Below are 18,279 nucleotides of genomic sequence, written 5' to 3'. Positions count from 1 at the left end.
GAAACTCTTCCATTCACCGTAATAAAAAGACTACATGGAGAGAAGTGTACGTAGTTTAAAATAGTCTTTGCACCAAAAAAAAAAAAATTTTAAAAAATAAAAAAAAAACCAACCCATGCTAATTCTAAATTTAGAAGAGAATCTGGAACACAGGGGCATGATATGCTTTATTGAAATGCTTATTCAGACATTATTGGTAGAGATAGAAAGTTGGGGACCAAACCAAGTGATTTTTTTACAGGCGATGCGTAAGTATTTTAGCCATTTATTCCATAAGAAAAACTTTTTTGACATTGTAAACCAATCTTCATTAAGTGCATTAAAACAGAAAAAAACCGACATTTTTATAATATGCAATAAATAGTATTAACATGTCTTTCTTCAAGTCTTGACATTTAAAAGTAATTCTGCTCTTAAATTTTAATTCTATACACAGGCACTGATAGTTCTTTAGATATGTCATGGAAATTTTAAAATGCCACCAATATTATGACTTTTCGAGAGAGAAATCTAAATATTTTTCAGTTTGGAAAGAAAACCCCCAAATGAACTTTAAAGGAACCTCTAAAAATAATACGACTTGAGCCCATAAAGTTAAAATCCATGGTAAACTTCAAAACAATCAAAACTTAATATCGTAACTAGTTTTTTTAATGCTTATTTTTTTTATTTTAGACAGAGAGAGAGGGAGAGAGAGAATGAGCTAGGGAGGGGCAGAGAGCGAGGGAAGCACAGAATGCGAAGCAGTCTCCAGGACAGAGCCCGACGCGGGGCTCGAGCCCACGAACTATGAGATCATGACCTGAGCCAAAGCCCAACGCTTAACCAACCACGCCACCCCCGGTGCCCCTATATCATAACTCGTTTTAGGTAAAGGCTACCTCCATAAATTCCAGATAAGCTAATAAAATTGTTTGCAACAGCATACGGCTGAAATTGCTCAAACTGTGAAAGGTTACATGACTATTACCTTACAAACTTCATTTAAAAAAAAAATTGCACTTAGTGACTGTGAGGAGAATGTTTTCTTTCAGGCCCAAAATCATATTTAACCGGTTAATAATAAGATAAGATCATTTACATAAAATGTGAGACCCCCTCGGAGTTCAGAGGTTCTGCTGTGTCACGCGGGGAACTCACCCCCCAGACAATTACCTGCTGAAACAGCAAATCCGCTCCCTAGAGTGTCTTTGTTCCTTTCCTCTGCATTTCCAAAAATCTATGCTAAATATTAACTTGTGTCTCTTTGACCCACATTCCCAAAAAAGGTATCAAACACGGGAAAGGATTCTTCATGGGGTCCAGGCCACCAAAATTCCCAAAGACGGTTTTAAGAAGAGATTCCTTTGATGTTTAATAGAATCAGACATTTGGACTAAAATAGTCCTGTCTCTCTCCTCTATTGCCGTCACCACTGCTAACAATTATAAGCTTTCAGTGCTCTGAATAATTCACAATCTCATCTGTTCTACTCAGTGTAAAGACAATGTTGAGAGGACAAGGTCACTTTTTTTTTCCCTTCCCGACTACTGACTTTTCCAACCCGACACCAGTCTGATTGCATGATTCACCTAGTGTTTGACACGCTTCCCCTGACAGCTTCTTAACAGCCGTTAGTCTATTTAGCTTAGGGTATGAAAAATAATAAGGGTGCAACGGAGTGTCAGATTTCTTCCACCGTAATAAACACACGTTCAGCGTTTTCCCGTTCATTTTACCTCGATACACTTACACCATACCATACCCTTTTATCGTAATATTGACAGATATCAATCCACCAATATTATAAAATACCAGGCTGCCGGAACATACTTTACGTATGACATGCATGTTTGAAAAATCAAAATTAGAATAAGCTGTTTACGACAGATTAACACCTGTGAATGTGCCTCTCTGGGGTCATCTGGAAAATCTTGCAAACTTGGAGTCATGCAACCTATAATCTTGGAGGAGAAAGGAGAGCGGCAACCTGACGGTGCTCAGATTTCATTCATTCATTTTCACTGGAAAGCGACACCAGTCAGAGGAGAGAGGCAAGTTTTTGTAACCCTGAAATAAAACTCTGACTGTAAGTGTGCAATTATTTTTTTTTTTTTACTTTAATTAAACTCTCTCCTGTCTTATAAATTCAGCCTTGGTAAAGGGGAAATATTGTTAAAGTTCTTAAAAAGGAACGGCCATACAATAAACACTTTACGCGGAAAAACGATACTGCAAAGTAATGTTGGGTAATGCACATGCCTCACATCAAGGCTGCACAACCACAACCACAAACTGTCAAAAGATCTGCATTCAGCAAAGTCTCTGGGTTAATATTTCTTACACTGCTTGAAAATAATTCCCTGTCTTCTTTTTTATTGTGAAAAATCTCAAACATACTCAAAGATAGGAAAAAACACTGGACAATGAACCACCGAAGACCCACCACCTTCCTTCAAAAATTACTTTCCTAGTCTTTTTTTTTTTTTTTCTGAAGTATTCCAAAGCAAATCTCAGGTAGCCTTTTATTTCAGCACATACACCTCAGTACTAAAAAGCATTCGTTTGTTTTTCTCCATTCTCATTAATTTTGGAGAAGCAACATTGGCTACTGCCATTTCTTATTCCAAATTTTTCCAGGAGTTAGGAGGAGCTCTCCAGGTGAGGCTGAACATTCCCATCTCAGGACCGAACCAGAAATGTTTACATAGGCACTTTCCTCCTGGAAAGTGTATTGAGAATTAGGAATGAACTGCTACATCTAAATTAATCCAAAACAGCGTGGTCATATAGGACAACCTTCACCGTTTTCATGTCAACAGACTTGAGTCCAGGCAGAATGACTAACGGGTTATTTATAACAACGACACATGACTACAACAAAGCAAGGAGCATATGGTATGGGAACAAAGCTCCCCTCTGTCTTAACCACCATCGTGAATTCATTCAATTTTTTTCAGTTTATTTATTTTGAGAGAGAGAGCACTCACGCACATGTGTGGGGTGGGGGTGGGGGAGCAGAGAGAGGGAAAGAGAGAATCCCAAGCAGGCTCCATGATGGCACTGCAGGGCCCCACGTGGGGCTCAATCTCACGAACCATGAGATCATGACCTGAGCAGACATCAAGAGTCACATGCTTAATCGACGGAGCCACCCAGGCACCCCAGTTCATTCCATTTAGTGTCAAGAAAAGTACAGATAAAATACACGTGCTTTATTTGTATTATTGACATTTTTCTTATAAAGGTGGACCCATAAACTGACTATACCATTACAAATACACTTTTAAAAGAAAACAAAGGAAAAGAAGACTTGCTGTTGCTATTTAATTCTTTAAATTTTTTTTTTAACGTTTATTTATTTTTGGGACAGAGAGAGACAGAGCATGAACAGGGGAGGGGCAGAGAGAGAGGGAGACACAGAATCGGAAGCAGGCTCCAGGCTCTGAGCCATCAGCCCAGAGCCCGACGCGGGGCTTGAACTCACCAACCGTGAGATCGTGACCTGAGCTGAAGTCGGATGCTTAACCGACTGAGCCACCCGGGCGCCCCATAATTCTTTAAAATACAATAAATATCGGAGCACCTGGGTGGCTCAGTAGGTTAAGCGTCAGACTCTTGATTCTGGCTCAGGTCATGATCTCACAGTTCATGAGATTGAGCCCCGCGTCGGGCTCTAGGCTGACAGCATGCAGCCTGCTTGGAATTCTCTGTTTCCCTCTCTCCTGCCCCTCCCCTGCTTGCTTGCATGCACACACACACTCTCTCTCTCCCTCTCTCAAAATAAATAAATAAGCATTAAAAAATAATAAAATGCAATAAATACCCACACCTATCAAATCAGGAAACCCACACCTTTTTCAGTTACCCAAGTACTAGGCGGTATTTTCTTTGTTATAAATTGTCAGTAGATTGACAAGGTGGAAGCATTTCTATTTTATTCTTGGTTTAAAATAATAGTTCATGAAATATATTACTGATGTAAGCACATACCAAGAGATATTTGACTGTGAATTTTTATCCAGTCTCTTTTATAGTTTTATGACAAAAATTTCAGGTTCCAGACAAAGAAAGGAACATTGGTACTCCACGCCTACTTTCACTTCCTGATGACAGATACGTACTGACGATCATCGTATTTACATGTTATTAACACACTGAAACTACTCTTGAAAAACCATAATGCAAACCTCAGGATATAGAAGGAAACTGAAAATTTTATCTTTGCTTTTTAACACAGCACACGAAGACAAAGAACATGCTAATATAATGGAGGAAAAGCCAGAGAACTCAATATAAAAATATAAGCTCTGACTACTCTCTTTGAAATAACTTAGCAGGGACATTCCTTGAAGATGTCTGTCCCTCCTCAACAGTTTAGGAATGGGCATGCCCATAAGAAGCAGACTACGCTGTAAGACCATGGCCTTCTGATCCAAGTCTGTTAGTATCTGAATTATAAAGCATGTTATAAGTGTTGCTTTAAAGCTACATTTTTCTTGTTGATTTCTTAAAAGCTGGCAGTAATAAAACTTCGGTTGTTGGATAATAATTAACACACTCCCGATAAGAATTAAATTTTAAAATGACAATGTATTATTATAACATCGTAGAAATTTGGCACATCAGAGTTATAATTAAACATGTTGGTTTCTGCTTCTGTGTAGAAAAATATTCAAGGTGAATGGAGAATCCAGGAGTATTGTTTTCTTTTGAACGTTGGGCTCTATTCAATCTAATATCGAAAAGAGTTTATAATGGCCCAAAGATCTCTGGGGGGAGAAAAGGTCTTATTTTTTCTTTATGTCCAATCTATGGGAAGGTCTTCAAATATATCTGTTATTAAAGTGACAATTACATAGGCAAATGGTAACCAAATACATGCTTTAGAGTATTAAGTATTTCCAAATTGCAGGAAACCCTACCAAAACTGTCCTGGGGAATCATCAAAGATAGAGTGACCAGATGTGCCACTTTGCCTGGGACGGTCCCTATTAAAGAAAGAAATGACAGTTTTACAACTTAAAGATATGGAAGAGACTAGAAGTCAATCTCCTACTCAATGAGCTTTTTACTTTATTAAAAAGGAACAGGAGGAGTGTACGGGAGAAGTTACCCAAGACAGATGCGCGGCTGACCATCACCAGATAGTGCTGCCTACCACTCGTTTCTTCCAGAACCACCTGGGTTTAGACACAGGAGAGGTACCTGGCCCACTGGCTCACAAACTCTGTTCCTGGGGGCTCCCTGGGGGATTTCTTGGAGGCTTTGCTAAAGGCTACTGAGCAAAGAGGGTCTTTGCTCTCATTTAAGAAATTCCCTCCACTCTTCTCAGTTTCACATCAAGTTTCCAAAGATTCTGTGGGTAAAGAGTTCGAGATTCCCTCTTGTTATACATGACCCCCAGAGAAGTCAAGTTACAAGTCCGTTCGCCCCACCAGGCTTGTGGCACAGCTGGAGCCAGGGCAGAGGTGTCTGGATAGGGCTCATTTCTCCAGACCCTGCTGACTGGCAGCCTGATGTGGCTACTGAAATAAGGCTTCTGATGCACAACATGAAAGGGAGAAGAAAAGTTTATTTTTATGCAATGAGTCAGGTTCATACTTGGTAAGAATAGATTTTCCACAAAAATAGAAATTAGCTATTCTAAAACTGAAAACAACTCCGTTCTCTGTAAGAGAAGAAGCATTAGATTCTTTCCTTCTTTATTCAAGAAAACCTGGGGGACCACAACTTCTGGTGGAAATGATGGACTGACCAGAAGCAGTGTGCCTTCCCCCCAAAACTAAACACACAGAAGTGCTGAGTGAAATACAGATTTTACAGTAAGTACAGGGTCTGTATATACACATGCGGATGGATGTTCGCCTCCGGGCCCCTGTTCAGCACGCAGAGGTCTTGGGAACCTGAACGGGTGCATTGGGGCCCCGCAACCAGGGAAGCTGCATTCGCTCTCTGCAGGAACCTAGGTGGTAAAAAGACTATCACATCTCTGAGAAGGCGACTGCAAGAAATTCTGTCCACGGGCCCATGGTCTGGGCACAGAGGTGCTCTACGTTACAAGTAGAAAAAAAATGTTTTTCTACAAAGAAAAGAACCTGAAGTCTTTGCAACACGTAGGTGTCAAGGCTACGTTTTTATAGTCTTGTGAACCCTTGACGAAGACATTAAATAAAAATGGATACGAAAGCCCAAGGGCCCAGCAGAGGCAAATGCACACACATTCCTTAGGGACACTGTAAACTGCCCAGGGTGTTGGGGCTGTGGCTGACGAAGAGTCTTATAAAGCGTGTGGGTAAAATGACTGCTATGCACAGCCACGATGGGCAGAACGCACACTACAGGAAGTACAGAAAAATGAAAGAATCCAAAAGAGAATTTTAAAAAGAGAAAGAAAACAGGGACTGCATAAATGGCTCATGAACATGACATACATCCTTATTTTCTGCTCTCATTTTCTTTTATATATTTAATAATTATGTAAGCATGAGTATCTGTCTTGATAGATTGCTGGCTTTTTGAAGTAAGGCTTCCAAGATGGCTTTATTCATTTATCTAGTCTCACGGCACGGTAGCCTGCATTGCTCATGGGAAAACAGGCAACGCTCTCAAGATATCATATATAGGTAATGAATTTCAATGCTCTTCTAGGCTATGAAGAGTCCCGGCCCCCATTTTATCCTAAAGATGATGCTAATAATAATTCCAAGTAATCCTATCAAAAGCAATAACTCTCTCTCTATATACACACACACGCACACACACACTTACACACACCTATATATGTATAATCTGTTATATTCAACAGAAATATTTTTAAAGCCCAACGAGAAAAAAAGGAAACAAATATGAGGCTCAGAGCAAAACGCGAGAGCAAATAAGGAAACTGTAGATCATTAAAGACAAGGCAGTAATTTTAGTAACTGATGTGGGTTTTCTTAGCCTAGCTAAGCATCTTTAAATCGTTGGTTTGCACACTGCGGTGAGTGGAGCCTTTCTTATTCTTAGGTCTTGTACCCAGATCTTGCCTGGGCCCCTCTACCCCAACCGCTCTGTCCCCCTGCCCCCCACCCTGTCCCCTCCTCTCTGCATTTGGCCCCTTGGGGTTTGTTCACAGCCTCCCCTCTGTGGTACTTACTGACTGTGCTGTTCGTTTCAGCACAAAACATAGAGCACGCAGGGCATGACACAGGGGTTTGTCTGAAATCTCTTTTTATCCCCCAAACCCACACTAGCACCATGCTGCCCACAGTTGGTGCTCAACCAATTTCCATCTCTATTGATGGCCCGCCAGCTCCACTGTACGAGCTTGTTGCGTTAAATTAATCAAATCATGAAATGTCACAGAGGGATGGAGCTTATTCTAGCTCCTTCTTTCTGCACACGAGGGGCTTCTGGCACGGGGACGGGTCAAACAATAGTCCATCCAGCGGCAGAGTTGGGTCCAGAACACTTGGCCCCCAGGCATGTCTCCTTTTTCTTTACACAGCCACCTTCATGACTAGAGACACAAAAGGAGCCCCACTGCTCACTGGGGCTCGTTATGGTCCAGGCACACATCAACCCCAAGAGACAGCGGTTAATACCATCCCCATTTTCCTAGTGAGGAAACAGAAAATCAGAGAGGGTAAGTTGCACCGGTCACCCAGCTGGTCTGAGTCTGGTCTGCATGGAAACAATATAAATGGCAAAAGAGAAGGAAGAAACAACAAGAGACCAGGCGAAGGAAAATCAGAACAAGTCCCCAAGTTACCTGCATGTTCTCTCCCTATGTAGTAAACATCATTGGGCACCTGGGTGGTTCAGTCAGTTAAGCGTCCGACTCGGCTCAGGTCATGATCTCACGGTTTGTGAGTTCAAGCCCCGCGTCGGGCTCTGTGCTGACAGCTCGGAGCCCGGAGCCTGCTTCGGATTCTGTATCTCCCTCTCATGCCCCTTCCTCACTCATGCTCTTGTCTCTCTCTTCAAAAGTGAATAAACGTTAAAAAAAATTAAGTAGTAAACATTATTTAAGCAATTTTGCACTACTGTTTCAATAGGGGGCTTCCTCTCGAAACCTCCTCAGGTGCCTAGAATTTAAAATTACCTGCTGAGTAGCATCTACTGAAAGAGCTGGATCGCTTTGTAAAATAAAGAAGAAATAGTGATGTTACTGGCAGCCAGAAGAGTCTTGCCTTCAGTAGCTGCACATGCTATAGAACTGGGACTCTATCCTACTTTGTCACCCCGTCATAAGGAAGCACCATACAGCTCAGATAACTCATCTGGCCCTGGGAGGTGTCTAGGCAAACAACTCAGCCAACAGGGTCTGCACTATTATGAGTGAGGAGTAGCTATAAAAATAAACAAGGACAACACTCCTTTTCTTGAACAGGAAGCTTATTATTCTGTCTACCTTGGAGCAACTCACAGCCCAAAATGGAATGTGTAATTTTGCTTTTTAACAGTTGTCATATTAAAGAGTGCTTGAAAATACCTGGTTTCCCTGGAACAGATGGAAAGGAAAACAATAAAAAATTAAAAAAAAAAAAAACAGCAAAAAACCCCACCCCTCTACCTCTACGAACATACTTGCCTAACATAAGGTTTCTCTGAAATGAGATATTTTTCACCCCAGGAAAATCTGTGGATTTGGTTAACACTGCTATCTAATCTTGCTCTGAATATTCAACATAAATTAATCCCACCAAACTGGATCTTATTCTGACCACACTGCAGGGTTTTTAAATCTATTATTGCCTAGTTTATGCTTTCTCTTGAAACATTCCCAAGTAACGGGATCTGACCTCACAGTAAAGCTATGTTTTACGATTTCCATTTTATTTTTCAAGTCAGGACATTTTGTTCTGACGTAGACATGAGAGGTTCCTGCCAAGGAGGCTTTATAGAAATGTTTCTTGCTTTCTGTACTATTCCTCACAATAATAATAAATGAAATTAACACAGCTCTATTTAACAAGGTGGTGCGGTAACCAACACAGAATTCAGTTCATTCCATCTTACTCAGGACACTCTATGCATATAGCAGACAGCCATCAACATGTGCCAAATGGAGAGGCACCTGGCTGGCTCAGTCGGTGGAGTATGTGACTCTTGATCTTGGGGTTGCGAGCTCGAGCCCCATGTCGGGTGTACAAAGTACTTAAAAATAAAATCTTTTAAAAATGTTGCCAAGTGGAGAGGTGTGTACATACATGCATACGGACAGACTACACTAAATATGTCACTTTGACAGATAATAAGCACAAGATAAACAACGGAAAATCAGATAACCTAAGAAAATTTAGCTGACAATTTTCACTGCAACATTCTTTTCTCTAGGCGAATAACAAAGTTAAACGTTGTACGTTATTTAAAATAATTGGACAGCCGTGTTTAAAAATATGGCAATGATTAATTCACTTTCAGTGGGAAAATACCTTTGACGATTTTACTGAAAATTTGTTTATAATATTTACTGATCCTTGGCATTTAAACAAATGATGCACCGTACATTTTTTCCAGAGAGGGTAGCTTTCTAGTCAAAGGATTGATGAAACCTTATGCTCTTTTCAACACACTATCACAGATGTTTATCTCCAAGAGAGCTAAGGGGTAAGTGCCCTGAAGAATATTCTGTCCTTTAAAATGCTAAACCATGATGTCACAAATGGTTACCTGATAACTATTTAAGTTTACTTGCATTCTACTCTTTTCACTTGGTAAAAGGTCAATGGGGGCCATCTGGTTTTGACCATAAAGGGCAAAACACCTTCAGTTCAAGCCCTATGCTTAAATGGGAAATGATATGTCTATCTGGTGACACTGGCCTTTTCTATTCCAGGAAAACAACAGAGGCCATCTCTCTTAGGGTCTATGGGCCACCTGATGTCTCTGCCTGGAAGGCCGCCTCCCGAAATCCTTGCGTAGCTGGGGACTTCCGGTTATTCTGGCCTCTGTACACATTCACCTCCTCAGAGAGGCCTTGCTTGATCAACCAACTGAAGTAGCCTGCTTCCTACTCCGACACATAACATCTTTCAAAAAATAACTCTCAATGGGCAGTTCTCCAAAGAAGACGTACGGATGGCCAACGGACACAGGAGAAGGTGCGCGACGTCACCAACTATCCAGAAAACGCAAATCAAAACCACCACGAGATATCACCTCACCCAGTCAGAATGGGCTAAAATAAGAAAGGTGAGAAATAATAAGTGTTGGTGAGGATGTAGACAAAAGGAAGCCCTCATGCACTACTGGAGGGAATGTCAGTTGGTGCAGCCACTATGGGAGGCAGTGTGGCAGTTCCTCAACAAATTAAAAATAGGAATACACCATACGATCTAGTAACTCGACATCCGGCACTTACCTGAAGGACATAAAAACACTAATTCGAAAAGATACACACAACTCTGTGTTTACTGCAGCATTATTTGCAACAGCCAAGATATGGAAGCAACACAAGTGTCCATCAATACGCGAATGGATAATGAAGACGTGCTACAAATACACAATAGAGTATTCCTCAGCCAAAAAAGAAAAAGAATGCGATCGTGCTATTTGGGACAACATGAATGGACCTAGAGGGTATAACTCTAAGTGAAATAAGTCCAAGAAAGAACAGGTGCCCTCTGATTTCATTTATATATGGAATCTAAAACAAAACAAATGAACCAACAAATAAAAACAGAAAGACCCATAAATATAGAGAACGAACTGGTGGTTGCCACAGGGCGGGGGGATGGGAGGAAATGGGCAAGATAGGTGAAGGGGGTTCAGAGCTACAAACTTCCCATCATAAAATAAGTCAGTCGTGGAAATGTAATGGGCAGCATAGGGAATATAGTCAACAATATGGTAATGACTTTGTATGGTGACAGACGTCGCTCTGCTTATTGTGGGGAGCATCTCATCATCTATATAATTGTTGAATCATTATGTTGCACATAATGCAGTATTGCATGGCAACTATACTTCAATTAAAAACAAAAAACAAAAAAAGGGCATCTGGGTGGCTCAGTCCAGTAAGTGCCCAACCCTTTGTTTCAGCTCAGGTCATGATCTCACAGTTGGTGGGATCGAGCCCCGTGTTGGGCTCTGTGCTTGCTCTCTCTCTCTCTCTCTCTCTCTCTCCCCCTCCCTTCGTCTCTGCCCTGCTCTCTCTCTCTTTCTCTCTCTCTAAATAAATAAACATTAAAAAAATAAAAAATAATTAAAAATACAAACAAAAATAAAATAGTTCTTACTATCCTCTGAAATTATCTTGTTCAATATCTGTTTACTTCTTTATTACTCTAGTAAAATATACATGCCATGAGAATAAAGATCTTCTTTCCATTGAATTCCCAGGGCCTCAAACATTGCTTGCCAACCTATAGATGGACAATCAAAATCTGTGAATGAATGCATATGCCATTTGAAAAAGTCGAGTAATATTTCCACAGATCTTGGGGTAGGGCAGAATTACAATATAGCAGGTGCTGGGAATATGATTAGATCTCTGCTCTTGAAGAGCTCCCAGGCTGTCCGAGAGATGTCTGATGATTGCCCGGTATCATGACCCGTAGCTGCCCCTCTTCAGTCTTTCCTGCTCAACAGAGAGAATGTCCAAGAATGGTCCTCAAAGCAGGTTCCAGGCAGACGGCACACAGCTGGGAACTCTCCGCCATTACATGGGACAATAACGAAAGCCAACCAGTGACTAATCAAATCAATAAAAGAAAATAAATCAATGGTCAAGTCAATAAAAAAATTCTGAACGAACAAGTAAGGGGCCATTTGACTTAATCTCTGAAACAGCCCTTTAATCTCCCGATATCCTGCACATTATGTATATTTTAAAACTAATCATTATCTTGCAAGTTTCACAACCCAAGTACCATGCCAAAAATTCTGCCTTTCATTCCATAGAATTTCGACGTATCACAGCTTACTTACGTGTCAAAAACAGCATAAGATGCTGCCGTTAAGCAAGCCTGACTTGAGGTGACTTGGGAGGTAGGAGAGGGGGGGAGCACGTGACCCCAGTCACCCTTACCCTCCTAACTTCCCTTCTGTCTCTTTCTACCCCGCTTCTGCATAGTCATCACTGGAGGTGGCAAATGTGTCAAGACTGCTGCTTAAGTCAAGGGGTAGATCACTTCTTCGGTCTTAGGGGTCAGCGTACACAGGGGTCTCTATTTTCAGGACTGGCTCCTTTCTCCTTTCTGAAGAGGGGCTGGGTACACACAGTTTCTCTCCTTATGCCACTACACGGAAATAAGATTACAATTTTCAACCAAGTCTAGCCCGTAGCAACTGCCACCCACTCAAAACATTTTCTTGGTTCAGCTCTTCCGCAAGTTTCTTCTCATGCAAACATTATCATGGCAGCATTCCCCAGGTCTTCACCTCTAGATGGTTCTTCTCGGTAATTCTGGCCTCTAGCAAGACTGCCCCCCACCGCGCCCCCGGACGTATCTTTCGCGTTGTTACTGACTTTGTTCCTTGCTCCAACAAGTCCCTCTTTGGAGGAAAGAACACCTGTACGTATACCTGAGAAGATGCTCTTCTCACTGAAAGCACGAACAGCAGGAACATCCTTCCTAGAAAGATAACTATTTTTATGCTTTAATCTTTAGAATACAAAGCTCCTTAATTAAATGTAAACCAAAATATTTTTGTAAAGCTCAAATTCTGAACTGGCATTCCTCCAAGGTTCTCAATTTGCACAGTCCCTTTGTCCGTGGAAAACCGGGTATTCACTGCTTTAAATTGCCTGGTGTTGAATGCGGCCTCGTCCTCAAGTCTGAATAGGGTCAGCCAAGCTCTTGGGGGGTTTTTGTCCCGATTTTTAATTGTTTTTGCACCTGCCTTCTACCAGAATGTACACGTTTTCTCCCCCTTACAATCAACATGTACTACTGAAATGTACAATCAATACCGCCTTCCTGGAAGATGTCTAAGGGAATAAAGATGTCGAGTTGAAAGGAAACAAAGCCGGGACTTGTAGCCATATCACGTTATTGATTCGCTCACCAGAGTGGAGAGGAGCATGCTTTGGTCAGACTTCTTGGGGGTGCCCTCCCTGCCTGAAGGACCTATCTTTCAAACATCTGCCAGGTAGAGCTTCCCATGAGAAATGCTGTGAACTCTGGAGCCAGATCATGGGAGTTCAACCCCTGCTGATGGAGCAGCCACACCTCAGGCAAAAGTCTGCACCTTCTCAGCCACACCTTCTTCAACTGCACCAGAGGATAATGTTCGCGCTTGTCTCTCTCAGGGACGCTTTGGGGTCGAACCGGGGAGCACGGTGCCTGACACGTGGTCCCTCCTTAGCAGGTGTTAGTTATTTTGTTATAGGTCGGGAAGATTGTTCTGTCTTCCTCAGGGGATTACCGAAGCATCCCCGACCTTCATTCCTCACCTGATCATGACTCTCCTCAACCCTGCAACTCACAATTAATCATCTTTTACACGTTTAAATCAGACCCTTCGGGGCCTTATAGGGGCTGGCTGCTGCCTCCAACCTCTGTTCTTGCCCTGCTCCCCTTGAGCATGTCTCCAGGTTAGGAATGATCCCCCCTCCTTGTTCTTGGCACGGCTGGCTTGTCAGCCTTCACACCACAGGGAGGCACGAGGCCGATGCTCCTGATCCCTGGGTCCGAAGGGCGTCAGGGCCTCACCCTTAGCTGTTCCCCCTCATCGCACTCGGTTGATCTCACTCACAGCGCTCATCACGAGCTGAAATCATTTAATAACACGTGTTCCTGCACCCTGAGTTTTCCCCGGTTTGGACTATAAACTCTATCAGGGCAGGAACCACATCTGTCTTGTTACTGTCAGAGTCCCAGGAGCTGAATACACAGTCACCGGATAAATGCGTATTTCTATTTACGATTACAAACAGTAGGCATGAAAGTTGTTATCCTGTGTTGTCCTTAAAGACTACACACACAGCATACGTGGCTCGTCTGTGCAGGAGAATACTGTCTGAGACGGACAAGAGTTCTGAGTCTTTATGTAGTTGGTAGAGTTCTGTTTCTTCCCTTGCTCTCAGAGGGGCCAGCTTTGGCTTTCTGTGTGTGTGCCTCTAGATTTGCCCTAGTCTGGTTTTATTTGCTCGTTTACCTGGTGAGTCTGGTGGAGGTCTGTTATCACTACGTCTAAGCATGTGGTATATGAGCTCTGAAGAGTTTTTCAATGAGTAGTGCACGCTGGCCTTGTGTTATTGGTTTACAGAACTGGGGGGGAGTGTTTTTAGACTGCTGGGTCATTTCTTTTTCTCTTTTCCTGATTCTTGATATTAATGTCCTAAGATAAGTAAGTTGTTATCACGGGAAAGAATGTGAATTCAATAGCTTAGTCGACCCAATCTTTGCAAAAGTCAGTCTATTCACTCAACGACAAGACTACACCTTGACAGGATCTACATGGAAACGGGTCGACCAAAATTTTGGTTACGTTCATCATACAAGAAGTCACCCTATGTCTTTGTATCTTTGTTGATGGGACTTTCTGAAAACAAGCTACATCTAAGCAGCTTAAACTGGTCTAGCAGTCACAAAGACTCAGCGAGGGCAGAACCATATTCCACGTTCATGCAGCCTTAGTGAATTTACCTGGTAAATCCCCAATGCATCTGTTCCTACAGGAAAAAAAAAAATTAAAAATAAAAAAATCATCTCAGAGCTGAGATTAGACTTTTAGACCCTCCTGAGAGATAATCCTTACTCCGACACTGACTTTCTTTGTGGGGTTTGGCAAATCAGTTTTTTTCCTCTATAATACAGGGATAATAATGCTTTAGTCAAATGGATGCTGTGAGAATTAATTACTGTTGTACAATTTATTGCAGATGGGAAGTCCTATAAAAATATTGCTACTGCTTATGGGATTGAGGTCCAAAGACAAGGCATCACACACAGCCAAGAAATCAACACATCTCAAAATCCCTACTGTTTCCCTCTCTCACGGTGCCTTCGTTCTTATTGCAGGTGAAAAGTAGGCAAAACAGTCTTCAAGGACATGTCCCCTTCTTCTGTGACAAGAATTGAAATGCATCACTGGGTCCACCTGTGCCTGATGTGCTGTGCCCCGTCCAACGTACGATGGAAGGACAGAACAGCCTTCTTTACAAGAACTGCAAGGGGGCGAAAAGGAGAGCTTTTGTTTCCTATGCAATTCTTTTGACCCTGAACCAGGGTCTTTTGGAATCAATGGATGCCCTGAAGACTAAATTTCAAGGAAAGGTCTTTTCAACAGCACTTAGGAAAGGGGTGGTCAGACTTTGAACTGTCAAGAGAGAAGAACGAATCCTGCTGTAAGGTGAGAACTAAGTGGTTATAAAGATTGAGCCCTGTTTTAAGGAAACGTGATCGGTTATAATAAACACTAAGAGCCCGCAAGACGCTGGTTGTCTTAGCGTGAGGAATTTCTATATCCTGAACTGCAGTTTTAAAGTGGACAGAGATAAGAGAACACAGGCCCTGGAGGAATTAAGGAAGGTGGAAGCTTGATTTTTTCCCCCAAAACCAAAATAAAGCAGTAGAATGTAAAACACCACCTATGATCCATGTTTGTGTTAGGCTTTTTTTTTTTTTTTTTTTTTTTTAAGAGAGCTGTCAATCAGCTCAGGATCCACTATTTAGGTCCCATGTAGGGATAATACCATTTTCAGAAAGGCTTCATAGTAGGGCCAGAGAAATTGCAATTTTGAAGTGACCTGTAAGAATATGAAGCATGAAGAATATTCTGACTATAGAATCTGTCTTTAGAGGGTCCAGATCATAAATAGAACTGAACTTGACCAATACAACTCTACAAGAGCATTTTCTGAAAGTGAAGATTTTGAGAGTGAGGTTTGGGCTACTGTGGATGTCCTTCTATGCTGTTTCCCCAAGTTACTGATTGATTGATTCATTCATTCAATCATTCATTCATTCAGTCATTCATCTAAACTTATTAGCATTATTTGAAAACGCTTTTCCTTAGGGAAAGGGTAGAGATTAGATACTCTCTGAGATTCCCGTCCACTTCATTTTGCAAGGCTCAGTTCCCCTTAGTTTTAAACTTTTAAAAAAATGTTCATTCATTTTTTAAGAGAGAGAGAGGGAGAGAGCGACAGAGAGAGACAGAGAGAACAAGCAGGGGAGGGGCAGAGGGAGAGAGAGGGAGACACAGAATCCAAAGCTGACTCCAGGCTCTGAGCTGTCAGCAGAGAGTCCAATGCGGGGCTCGAACTCACAGACCGTGAGATCATGACCTGAGCTGAAGTCGGACACTCAACGGACTGAGCCACCGCGGCACCCCCACACCCCTTAGTTTTAAACCTCAGATGGGGAGGAAGAAAAGGCAACGGGGAGACCATGGTGGTCCTACTTTACATTCACAAGGGGGAGAGGGTCTCGTGTGCGGGCACCTCTGCTGCTCTGTCCCCTGGATGAAACTCTACTTCATTCATAGCCCTGTCCCTTTGATCCACTCAAGAGCATTTGGAAAGTCACTGCCATGTGCCATAGTTCCATATCCTTTGTCAACTGTCTCCAAACCTTCACATTCTTATTTTGTGAAAACAAATCACATCTTTTAACTTCTCCTTCCTCTATATGAATTTCTTTTCTCGCCCCTGCAGGTGCCTGAACCGTCTTTGGGACTGAGGGGTCAGGGCTGTGACACGCCTTGCCCATCAGGGCTCTAATTCTTACAGAGAAATGGCTGCAGATCAACACAGAGACTGCCATCTAGTCGCACACATATGAAAGTAATGATGATCTCTCAAACCTGTCAAAAAAAATTAGCATGACCAACCTCTGTCCATTTCAAGATCTCTGCATTAATATCTCTGAGTTATAGATAGAGGATATATTCTATATTTCAGGATATAGAAATTAATATCTCTGAGTTCTCTGAATTCAACAAAAAAGGATAATAAAGTTTGAATGTAGTCACCATCTCGGTAGGGTAAGCAAACAGCTTTTGACATTATAATAAAATTGCCTAATTAAATCCTTTAAATTTCATTTAGTTGTGTCATTGAGTTATTACAAATGCCGTGTAGTCATGAGACGATCAGGTAAGGCACTTAATTGGTGTTAAAAAATGCGTTTCTTCGTTATTTATCTTCACATGTGTCAGTCCCCTGGAATCACAGTATTCATGCCTACCCCCTTTCCTTTTCTTACAAAAGACGCATCGCTTCCAGAATGATATGTGGTTGGGCTGATGGTCTTGGCAATTTTCACCGAGAAAAGTGGTGAGAACAACTTGGGGATCCTCCAAATCAACTGTGGAAGTTTCCAGAGGGGTCTCTTCTCTGGCCTTGGTGAAGGACTGGCTAAAACAGCCCATTGTGCTCGGGGAAGCGTGTATGCAGTCGAGGTAGGACACATAACGTGTACTTACATGTAAGAGGACGATCTGGTGCTTACATTGACATACTGGCACTTTCAGAGGGGGTTAATTGGGGCGTCGCCCAAGCTGTCTCCGTGGGGACTGACCCCAGTTTGGGCAAGATTGCTTTTATAGTATTACCTTCTTCAGAACAAGTATTTGCAAATACTCCCCAAAGCTGATATTATATTCTCTTACTTTTCCTATTCTCTCCTATGAGAATCATCGTTCTTTATTAATTTTTTAATGTTTATTCAGTTTTGAGAGAGACAGTGTGAGCAGGGGAGGGGCAGAGAGAGAGGGAGACACAGAATCTGTAGCAGGCTCCAGACTCTGAACTGTCAGCACAGAGCCCGACGCGGGGCTTGAACTCATGGACCGTGAGATCACGACCTGAGCTGAAGTCGGATGCCCAATCGACTGAGCCACGCAGGCGCCCCTGGAGATGCTTGTTTTAACACCGCTTTGCCTGCTTTTTTTCATATTCCCAATCAAAACAGTCAAAGAAAGGAACTAAAACAATAACTTCCTTAAAATATTCGTGAAAATAACTTACAAAATTTGGAAGTGGCTCCCTAGAATGTCCCATAAGTTATCTGTAGAAAACAAGCATCATGGTCCGATCCCATCACCCTATCCTGTTGTTGGGGTCCCCAGAATCAGAGCACACACACCTATGCAGAGGGAACCCCACCTAGTACTTAGCTTTATTCTTCTCTACTATTTCCCTGCCATCTTCTAGCTTAGGGTCCCATTGAAATGTGAAAGATATAACTAGCTTTACAGACAAAGGTATCTGCCTTATCTAATTACTAATAATTAAAAACTAATATTAAAATAAAAACTAATATTAAAAAATATTTTTAATGTTTATTTATTTTTGAGAGACAGAGAGAGACAGAGCACAAGCAGGGGAGGGGCAGACAGAGAGGGAGACACAGAATCCGAAGC

General features: G+C 42.0%; 1 protein-coding gene across 16 annotated transcripts in view; it reads right to left on the bottom strand.

Moving 5' to 3' along the window:
* The window catches only part of TENM3 (teneurin transmembrane protein 3), a 1,270,502-nt gene that overhangs the window by 481,557 nt on the left and 770,666 nt on the right, over nucleotides 1–18,279 (bottom strand). The gene's annotated exons all lie outside the window — the stretch shown is intronic.

Source organism: Panthera pardus, unplaced genomic scaffold (assembly GCF_024362965.1).
Source record: "Panthera pardus isolate Hobbes unplaced genomic scaffold, ASM2436296v1 HiC_scaffold_13, whole genome shotgun sequence".
Classification (NCBI taxonomy): domain Eukaryota; kingdom Metazoa; phylum Chordata; class Mammalia; order Carnivora; family Felidae; genus Panthera; species Panthera pardus.
Note: the sequence above shows the minus strand (reverse complement) of the source record. Positions and strands in the feature narration are given on the sequence as shown.